This window comes from Tenrec ecaudatus, chromosome 7 (genome assembly GCF_050624435.1).
Source record: "Tenrec ecaudatus isolate mTenEca1 chromosome 7, mTenEca1.hap1, whole genome shotgun sequence".
Taxonomy (NCBI): domain Eukaryota; kingdom Metazoa; phylum Chordata; class Mammalia; order Afrosoricida; family Tenrecidae; genus Tenrec; species Tenrec ecaudatus.
In genome coordinates, this window is record NC_134536.1 from 7137432 (window position 1) to 7149086 (window position 11655).

An 11655-nucleotide genomic window follows, 5' to 3' on the forward strand; every position below is an offset into this window, starting at 1 on the left:
CTATCAAAAGATATAGTGTCTGGAGTCTTAAAGGCTTGAAGGTAAACAAGTGACTATCTAGCTGAGAAGCAACAAAGCCCACATGGAAGAAGCACACCAGCCTGTGTGATCATGAGGTGTGTATGGGATCAGGTTTCAGGAATCAAAGAACAAATATTCATATCATTATGAATAAGGGTAAGTGCAGAGTGGGGGATGCCCATCTGTAGGCAACTGGACATCTCCTTACAGAAGGGCCGTGGGGAGGAGATGAGCCAGTCAGGGTGCAGTGTAGCAATGATGAAACATACAACTTTCTTTTAGTTCTTAAATACTTCCTCCCCCCCACTATCATGATCCCAATTCTACCTTACAAATCTAGACCAGAGGATGTACACTGGTACAGATAAGGACTGGAAACACAGGGAATCCAGGACAGATGAACCCCTCAGGACCAGTGGTGAGAGCGGTGATACCAGGAATGTAGAGGGAAGGTGGGGGTAAAAAGGGGGAACCAATTAGAAGGGTCTACATATAACATCCTCCCTAGGGGATAGTCAACAAAAAAGTGGGTGAAGGGAGACATTGGACAGTGTAATACATGTTAAAAAATAATTTATAAATTATCAAGGGTTCATGAGGGAGGTGGGGTGGGGAGGGAAGGGAAAAAATGAGGAGCTGATACCAAAGCTCAAGTAGAAAGAAAATGTTTTGAGAATGATGAGGACAACAAATGTACAGATGTGCTTGATACAATGGATGGATGGATTGTGATAAGAGTTGTACAAGCCCCCCCCCCAAACTTTTTTAATGTTGAAAAGCATGGAGATTGAGGACTGTAGTACACCTGACCCAAGCCATGTTGGACAGTGCATAAGGAAGGCTGAAGAAGAAGCAATTCTTTTCTAGTCCTTATCCATTTTATTGCTTAGTCAGTATTTCTTACTTGTCCCACAAGGGACTCTAATATACTGCTGAGTGTGCTCTCCCGCCCTCCTCAGATACAGTGGCTCTAAAAGACATTCTATTGAAGGGGGCAGCTTGGGCAAGGCTAAGGTTACAAAGAATGAAAGAAAGGTAGGGTGGATAGAAAAGGGAATGGGAAGGGGAAAAAATGACACCTTTTCAACCAAAATAAAAAAATTTAAAGCTCTCAATTCCTTTTTTTCCCCCAAAGAGATTGGTGGTGTCAATGTCCTTCTAAATCCTAACAAGAATTTCTTGAGTTTCCAAATTCTGTGCTGATGTACTATTGTGGAGACTTTCCTAAGGGCAATAAAAGTACGTTAGATCATTTCCTTTGGGTCATGTTAAGTGGATTTTACCATGTAATTAAGAGTCACCTAAACCTTGATTGTTGGTGGTGTGGTGGTTACACATTAGGCTGCTAATTGCAAGGTCAACAGTTCAAAACCATCAGCAGCTCTGAGAGAGAAAGATGGGGCTTTCTATTCTCATTAAAGGTTTCAGTCTTGGAAACCCACAGGGACAGTTCTACTCTCTGCTATATAGGGTCGCTATGAGTTCAACATTGACTTGAGGGCAGCGACTTTGGTTTGAGATTGGGACAAGAGGAAATTAAAGGAAATAGAGGAAATAACTAGGAGGCAAAGGACATTTTTAGAAATCGAAATACAGGCATGTACAAAGGTAAATATATTTATATATGATGATGGGGAAAATACATCTATGTACATATATTTATAGGTTTAGTATTAAGGTAGCAGATGGACATTGGGCATCTATTCAAGTACTCCCTCAATACAAGAACACTTTGTTCTATTAACCTGACATTCCATGATGCTCACCTTCCCAACATGATTTCTGAAGACAAAGTGGGTGCATAAGCAAATGTGGTGAAGAAAGCTGATGGTGCCCGGCTATCAAAAGATATAACATCTGCACTCTCAAAGGTTTGAAGATAAACAAGCAACCATCTAGCTCAAAAGAAACAAAGCCTACATTGAAGAAGCACACCAACCTGTGTGATCATGAGGTGCCAAAGGGATCACTTATCAGGCATCAAAGACCCAGAACAAAAAATCATATCATTGTGAATGAGGGGGAGTGCGGAGTGGAGACCCAAAACCCATCTCTAGGTAATTGGACATCCCCTTACAGAAGAGTTGAAGGGAGGAGAAAAACCAGTCAGAGTTCAGTATAGCACATTGAAACATACAACTTTCCCTAGTTCTTTAATGCTTCTTCCTCCCCACTATCATGACCCCAATTCTACCTTACAAATCTGGCTAGACCAGAGCATGTACAAGGGTACGGATGAGAGCTGGAAACCCAGGACAGATAAACCCCTCAGGAACAATATTGAGAGTAGCCACACAAGGAGGGGAAGGGGAAGGTGGAGGGAGAAAAGGGGAACTGATCACAATGATCTACATATAGCCCCTTCCCAGGGGGATGGGCAACAGAAAAGTGGGTGAAGGGAGACACCAGACAGTGTAAGACATGAAAAAATAATAATAATAATTTATAAATTATCAAGGGGGAGGGAGGGAGAGAAGGAGAGTGGGGGAGGGTGGGGGTAAATGAGAAGCTGCTACCAAGGGCTCAAGTAGAAAGAAAATGTTTTGCAAATGATGATGACAACAAATGTACAAATGTGCTTGACACAATGGATGGATAGATGGATTGTGAAAAGAGTTGTATGAGCCTCCAATAAAATGATTAAAAAAAATAAAAGTCACAAATAATACTAAAGAGACTGATCTAATGCAATGATATACTACTTTTAACATAAATGGAAATGGTATGCTCATTTGCATTTATAGAAAAACAAGAATAAATGGAATACGAATGTAAAAAACAACAACAAAATCCCAAGAAAGCCACTAAAGGACTTCTGGCAAGACAGTGGACTGGTGACGCTCTCCAGCAAGACCCCAAAGACCAAGAGAAGCAAGTCTGGGTGACGAGCATGGGGTGCTGTGCTTCAGAGGAATGGACTGAGAAGTCAGTTGAGTACCGATTAGGAGAAGCTAAACCAACGCAGCAAGAGAGAAGACAGAGGGACTGAGGGACAGAGCACAACCACTTTTGACTTTTTCAAGCCGCATTCTGTTAGGCAGCTTAGCCTAGGGAATTGGGAAGTCCATTTACGCATGCCCAGGAGAGCCAGCATAGGAAAGCTGGATTTTCCTGCCGGTGGGCTTGGGCGTTACACCTGGAGCAGCCCACCTGGGCCAGGTGATTGCAATTCAGCCAATGGAAGCGACCTGGGGTCGTTCACCATGCCTCCCCCGGGAACCTTTGAAAAGGCAGGGACTGAAAAGGAGAGGGGTTTGGCTTGTCTGGTCGTCTTCGTGGGAGGAGAGAGATCCTTGCGTGACTCGGAGCAGTCTCTGCCAGGCCGCATGGTCAAAGGAATCCTATGGGTGCCGTGAAAAACCTGAAGCTTCTTTTAACTCTCATTAAATTCACTTGGATCACGAGCCCGGCTTCAGCGTGAAATCTTTCTCATGCGGAGCCAAGGACTGAGGTTGGAATCTAGCCCGGAGAGAGAGACCTTACAATTCCATCAGGTAGCAGCCCGATAACCTGCTCTAATCGCCCCATCAGCATCAACAGGAGCAACAGTGGCAGGTGACAGCAGGCAAATCCTCACACCCTCCTAAAGGCCCCTTGGGCGGTATTGTCATGTGTGTTTCTCTCAGTGTTGCTTGCTGCTGTGGCTGATTCTCTGTCCAAAGAACTCCCTCGAGTGTTTCTTGGAACGCTTGGTCTTGTTTTTAACAGATTCTTTTCATTTCTGTGTCTCTGGAAGTGTCCTAATTGCGCCAGCATCGTAGAGGGAAAATTTGCTGTCATGTAACTAAGCCTTGGTTGGCGTTTGGGGGGTTTTGCTTTCAGAGCATGAGCGGTCAGCCATTCAGGGCTCCGTGTCAGGCTTCCAGGAATCTCCCTTCGTATGGGGTTTTGGAAACATATACCTGGTAGTGAGCAGCTGAGTGCTTTACAATCCACCCACCCTCCTTCTTGTGATGCGTGGCCCACGCAGAAGGGGGAACCTGGATCTCTGGAATGCCAGTGACCAAACACTTTTTGGTGACTCAGCAGTTCAAAGCCACCAGCCATTTCACAGGAGAAAGATGAAGCTTTCTACTGTATTAGAACTTAAATTTTAAGTACCTTGATTTGCAGAAGGCGATGAGTGATGATGGTAAGAGCCCTTGTGGCAGAGTGGTTACACATTGGGCTGCTAACCACAAGGTCAGCAGTTCAAAACCACCAGCTGCTCCACAGGAGAAAGATGGGGCTTTCTACTCATAGATTTACAGTCTCAGAAACCCACTCTGTCCTATAGGGTCACTATGAGTCAGAATCGACTCAGTGACCGTGTGAGTGACAGGGACAGCCCTAAATCCATTTGCAGAGTCATCTTTGAATTCCTTCTGTTCATTAACCAAGGACATAGGTAATCTTGCCCTCAGGCAGAGAGCCTTGGAAAGGACTTACTTGCTTCCCTCTCCAGCCAACCCAGGGATGGGCATCCTCTCTTAGGGGCTTGCCTAGGTGTGTCCTTGATGGATAGTTCTGGGGGGCAAATAGTCATGACTCCCCTATCACTTGTGCCCTGACTGCTTTGGTTGAAAGGCCCTGGACCAATCTCGTAAACCCTTCTGTCTAACAATGTCCGTGTTCCAAGGGTGGTCCCACTCCTGCTTCTGTGGTGCCACCTGGAAGTGTGATGCACTGATCTGCTGCCAATTGTGCTCTGGTGACGGCTTCCTTTGTCCTCCCACGTCCTTTTGAAAGCTCTATTGCTCAAAAAATCCCTGGATGCAATTTTGACCTTCCTCGTCCAGATGAGGTATCTGTGTCCTTGTCTCTTTTTGGACTAAATAAATGCCTTCCTTGAACTCTCCTTGAGATGGGATCTCTTTTGGACACTAGAAAATGATTCCCATAAAGAGGTACCATCTCAGAAATGCGCAGGGGCAGTTCTAGCCTGGCCTATAGGGTTGCTGGGAGGCAGAATTGACGTGGTGGTGAGAGAGTGCCTTGTGTGGGAGACATGCCACACCAAGCCAGCTCCAAGAACCGTGCGCACTTGTCTGGCAGGGCTCAGTGCAGAGGGAGCCATGGGGCTGCAGAGATGTGCCGGGTGCTGGCAGGGGAGAACAATGAGTCATGATGCCAAAGCATCGCCCTCCCTCCCTAAATCAACACCAAGGCCTTTCAGAGCAGAACTGGACACAGCTGCCAAAGAAGCAGCCCAAGGCCACCTTCCCCCACAGCCAGGTCAAGGATACATTTCTGGTAGAAGCATCATCAAGAATACTGTTTAGTGGGGCAGGGAGCCGGCAAGCAGCTGATGAAAAAATAATATTGTTTGAAAAACTAAATACACGACAAATCACCAGAAATTACTGTAACACAAAGTGTTTATTGTGAGTAGATAGGACTTAACTTCTGATGTATGAGACAGCGAGGATGCAGAAAACCCTCTGGAGAGAAGCCAGGGAGAGCAAACCTTAAATAGGTCCAGGCAGGGTAGTTAGTCTCCGAAGGTCACCACAGCCTTTTCATGGTGGTTTCTCCGGGAGGAGAGTCAAAACGCCAGCAAGGTTAGACGTCAGCTAGTTGTGAAAGTAGTCACCACGTGCCACGCTACCTGGGGCATGTTACCAAGAGGCGCCTGTCCCTGGAGAAGGATGCCATGTGGTCAAATAGACCAGATGGAAACCCACCGCCATCAGATGGACTCCGGTCGTGGCAATGCCAGGAGACCGAGTCGAACTGCTCCCTGGGGCTTCTGCGACTTTAAGTCTTTGTCAGAGCAGACAGCCTCATTTTCCTCCTGAGAGTGTCCGGGTGATTCAAACTGCTGCCCTGGCAGTTCCCAGCCAACGTGTGACCCACGGGCCTCCTTGGACAAAAGAAGGCCACCCATGAGACAGAGGGTGCCACAGTGGGCTCAAACCTCACAACCAGGAGGATGGCACCGCAGGCAGGTGCCAGTCTGTGTGTTAGTGCCTAAAACCAAATGACCGTTGCTTCAAGAAGGCTCCAACTATAGATGCAATCAGTATTTAAGAATCTTTTTATGCACTCTTGATAATGTATAAATTATTATTATTTTGTCATATCTTACACTGTCCGACGTCTCCCTTCACCCACTTTTCTGTTGTCTGTCTCCCAGGGAGGTGGTTATATGTAGATCCTTGTAAGCAGTTCCCCCTTTCTACCCCACCTTCCCTCCACCCTCCCGCTCTCGCCACTGGTCCTGAGGGGTTCATCTGTCCTGGATTCCCTGTGCGTCCAGTTCCTATCGGCACCAGTGTACATCGAGAGGTATTTTTATACAGGAGGGCTGGGGGTTACACTTGAGTCACCCATAAACCGTGTGTGTGTGTGTGTGTGTGTGTGTGTTGCCTCTGGTTCCCTATTTTCAGTGTTGTGACCTTACTTTATGTAAAAAAAAAAACTTTAATGATTATTTGAGTGAAAGTCGACAGAGCAGACTTACTTTGCCTTCAACAGTTCAGTCAACAAACACATGCAGCTTTGTGCCGCTGACGCGACTGCCCACTTCCTGCCGATGCCAACCAGCGACCTTGGCTTTCCTGCTGCTCCTGTCCTCTAAGCTGGATCCTGGGCAAGGGCCGTCCTCCCGGTCTCTTGAGTTGATAGTTCTGAGTGCTCGGGGGTACTTTACTGTTCACCTTCAGGTTGGTCTCTCATTTGGCTGAAGGTCCAGCCTTGGGGGGTGAGTTCATTTTCACCTTCACGAATGACGAAGGACCGCCATCTCAGGAGTTCCACGGTCCCGCTCAGACCAGCAAGGCTCTTCCTGTGATTTGGTTCGGTTTCTGGAGTGGTTTACCTTGGGTCTTGCTTTGCAGCACTGAAAGAATTCATGCAGCAGAAGCGCTCTTGTAAATCCAGGTGATTTTTATGAGGGAAAGGAAAGTTTCAAGTAGTACGATCTCCAAAAGGAACACACTGCTTCTGGAAAGTGTACGAGGTCATGTAGGAGCTCATGACTGAAGACGGCCGTTTCAGGCAATGTGTTACTCCGGGTAGACTAGAGAACCGACTCCATAGAAACTCATATGTATATAAGAGACAGTTTCATATAAAGGGTAAATAGTGCATTAAGAAAGCATCCCAAACCAGTCCGCTCCAAGTCCATAAGTTCAATATTAGTCCATGTCCCCTATACCAATCTCTAAAGTCCTCTTCAGACTCACGGAACACATGCAATGACGTGGAATGCAGAATGATCACAGGTCAGTGGGTAGAAAGTCTTTAGATCCAGTGGTGTTGTAAGCATCTCAGTGCTGGCAGAGGTCTCTACATGGCTTCTCTGGCTTCAGAGGTCTGGTTGCAATCAGGGTAAGTTCCTGTGGCTTCTCCAGCTCAGGGCACTAGCGTAGTTCCATGTGTCTTGTCAGCTGCAATGTCTCCTGTGTCTTAAGAGAGAGCCTCTCCTGCCCCCAAGGAGGAAAATCAGGAATTCCCAGAATTCTCAGGAGAAGGCCATGCCCACACAGAGGCCTCATTGGCTATGATCTGACTGACAGACTAGACTCCACCCCTTCACTCTTAATCCTCTCAAGTCCCAAATTGACACCAGATTATGTAACCACCACAGGGGAGCTTGGAAAAAACCATGGAAGGACTTCCATAACAGGAGCACCGAACCAGTGTGCAGAGCCATGAGCGGAAACCAAGAACAGGAAACCCCGCGAGAGTGAGTGGACCCTGGCCATGCATGCAGGTGCATGCTCACCCTCACGCAGGAGGAGCCACCCTCCACTTGCGGAGTCCATGGGAAGAGGAAGAGAGTGAGGAGGGGCCTGGGGCCTGCTTTTATCCCCTCCCAGCCCCCCCAGCTGGGGAGGTGTGGTTGAGGGCATTGGTTGACATTATTGGCTGAGTTTAGCGCACCTAGATGATGTCATGTCGCTGGTGCCTAGCATTGTGTGTGGGCCCAGGTTGGATTTTCTCACAGGTGTCTAATTAGTGTACCTGATTTCTTTCCACCCCTTTATTATGGCAAGGACAGACTAGAGCAGGCATTGCAGGATTATCCCTAACCCAGTGACCTGTCCATTCTGTGTTGGTTCCACATTTTTCTTCTACTCTGGCCCGGAGGGAGCTCTCTCTCACTGCCACCAAGTCAGTTTAGACTCACAGCGACCCTACAGGACAGGTCAGAAAGGCCCCTGTGGGTTCCAAGGCTGTATGTAACCTTGATGAGAACAGAAAGCCTCGTCTTTCTCCAGAAAAATAACCAGTGGAGTTAAACCAGTGAAGGAAGCATTGCAGGTATAGTGGGCTATGTGTTAGCTGACAAACTTCAAGGTCAGCAGTTCCAAACCACCAACGGTGAAGATTTACAGTCTTGGAAGCCCACAGGACAGGTGTGCTCTATCCTGTAGGGTCTCTGTGAGTTGGAATTGACTAGATGGCTGTGAGTTTGGTTGGATTTTGGCTCCAGGACTGTCTACTGTGATCCCTTTCAGAATGATCAGCAGAGGTTGCCAGGCACCATCTAGTGCTTCCAGTCTCAGGGTCCTGGAGACCAAGGTTCATGTGGTCTATTAGTTCTTTGGACTGTTTCCTTGCATCCTGGATTTCCTCCACTCTCCTTTGGTCCAGAGAGGGAGAAACCAGTAAGTGCACCTTAGATGGTCACTGCTTGCTAAAGTAGGATGTAGAACACTATCCTAAAGGACTACTTATGCCAATTGACCTTAGTGTCTCAGGGGACAATAGTCCTGAGCCCCTAAGCCCATAAACTCATTACCTCAAGGGGTTTGGTTATGTCTAGGAAGTTTTCATGGCTCTGATCCTCATGTGCTATACTAGATTCACAGATATATTTATTTGTAGCACGTATAAATATACAAGTAAATCTTTTTTTAAAAATCATCTTATTGGGGCCTTGTACATTTCTTATCACAATACATACATATATCCATGTGTCAAGCACATTTGTACATTTGTTGCCATCATCATTCTCAAAACATTTGCTTTCTACTTGAGGCCTTGGTAGCAGCTCATTTTCCCCTCCCTCCCTCATGAACCCTTGATAATTTATAAATTATTATTATTTTGTCATGTCTTACACTGTCAGACATCTCCTTCCACCAACTTTTCTGTTGTCCATGCCCCAGGGAGGAGGTTATATGTAGATCCTTGTAATCTGTTCCCCCTTTCTCCCTCACCTTCTCTCCACCCTCCCAGTATTGTCACTCTCACCACTGGTCCTGAGGGGTTTATCTGTCCTGGATTCCCTGTGTTTCCAGTTCCTATCTGTGCCAGTGTACATCCTCTGGTCTAGTCAGATTTGTAAGGTAGAATTGGGATCGTGATAGTCGGGGGGAGGGGGGGAGCATTTAGGAACTAGACGAAAATTGTATATTTCATCATTACCATACTGCACCCTCACTGGTCCTCTCCTTCCCACAACCATTCTGCAAGGGGGTGTCCAATTGCCTACAGATGGGTTTTGGATCCCCAGTCCACACTCTCCCTCATTCACAATGATATGATTTTTTGTTCTTTGATGCCTGATACCTGATCCCTTCAACACTATGCACGCGTTTGTCTTCAGTGAAAACAAGTTTTGTTGGTTTGGTTTAAGGCATCTAATTTTCTGCATTGTTAGGAGAACAATAGCTTGATTATTGATATTAGAGACACAATTCACATAATCAAGATAATCAATCTAACCTATAATAAGGAATGTACATAAAAACTAATACTTTCCCCAGCACCAAAAATTAAGTGGATTCCTGCCCCTCCCCCGAAAGAATTTGTTTCAAAGGACAACATTGATTCTATAGCTCCGGGAGAGGGACATATCTGATCAGAGCACAAAGGAGCAGATGAAGGGGGAGGAGGAGAGAGTGGAGCACAGCCTGGCCCACCAGGCCGTGAGGATGATGTTCCTGAGTAGAGCAGCCAGTCCACAGAGAGAACAACATGGCTGGCCCCACTATGAGAAATGATGCCCCTCAGTGACTAAGGGCGATACAGGGGACAGCACCGGAGACACAGTGTGGGAATTGCACCTGACCTGATCCCACCACACCGGGGCAAAGCACTGGGGGAGTGCAGCGGAACAGCAAGGGAATGGAGCAGCAAGGTCCCCAGGGAATGTTGAAAGTGGACTTTGGGGCCAGGGCGTGGTGCCCCAACAGACTGGACTGGAAAACGCTCCTAAAGACCAACAAACGATCCTTGAACTAAAAAAAAAAAAAAACCTAATACTTCTAGGTGTTGGCTAGAAATATTAAGAAGCTAGCAGACACATGAGGGTCTGAGTGAACTCAAGTAGCTGTTTGGTGATTTTTAAAAGAAAGTATTTTGTTTTATTTCTCCTATTCTGTTTACTTAGACACTATCAGAAATAATAGCAATGGTGCAGATTAATACTAAGCACAGTTCATAGAATTCAACAATGAGATCTTGTTCCTCAGTTTGGGGATTTAGCTACCTCTTCCACTGTTATCTTCTACTGGCTTCAGGACAACAGTGTAGCCGTGCAATTCTGTTAAATTCCAGAGATCTCATTCGTCCAATGGGTTTTCGGGCCCTTCTTCTAAGACTGAGCTGGTCCAATTTTGGTCAAGCATTTTCAGTGAATCTGTAAAGTAAAACTTATATAGAGAACAAAGATTTGTAAATGGAACTTACAATAAGAATTCTTTTAAAGTGAAAGACCTAACAGCAATTAAATACAAAGCTAAAAAATAGTTTTAAACCTTTAGTTGGGTATATCTTTAAACATGATCATTATTTTTTGCATTTTATTGGCATCTAATCCATATACCATACAATTCAATAGTGCATTTGTTCAATCATATCAAGAATTGTACAATCATCACCACAATTAAATGTAATACACCCCTCACCCCCAACCCTCTGCCTCGCCAGGGTTTAATCGCCTTTAAAATGAGTTGTGTAATCACAATCAGTTCTAGTACTCCCTCCCCCTAAACGTGATAATTAACCTGATTTGTAAAGTACTTCAGCTAGAACATTTAATAATTCTGAGACATAATATTAAATAGTTAGGATACACCAGGAATATGCTAAGATGATCAGGCAAACATTGGCAGACAAATTTTATCTTAAAGAAAATGTGGTACTTCTCTTGATTGACAATACATTGTATCAAGCACTTTTTAAAGTCTTTTTATTTTCTTCTTTATGAAAGAGATATACATCGTTTGTGGTTTTCCATGAGATTTCAAGACTTCAATCTTGAAAAGTATTATCAAATTTGGGGATTTTATGTTAAAATCTTTAACTTTAAGATAGATTGAATAAAAAAAAAAGATAGATTGAATAAGCATAAAATAAATTCTCTAACAGTAAATAAGGAAATGTTTGTCTTAATAGTGAGAAACTTTTTTCTTTATGTAATATTTGCCATTAAGGTTTTAATTTTTTAATGAATGAACCCACTCAATTTCCATAAAGCCTTATAGATAAGTAAGAATCTCCCATTAATCAAACAAAAATATTTAATAAACTTTTCAATATTATTTTGCTTAGCCATAGTTTCTTCTTCTTTTTTTAGATCATTTTATTGGGGGCTCTTACAACTCTCGTTACAGTCCATACATCAATTGTATCCGACATATTCGTACATATATGCCATCGTTCCTTTCTACACAATTACTTTCCATTGAGCCCTTGAGA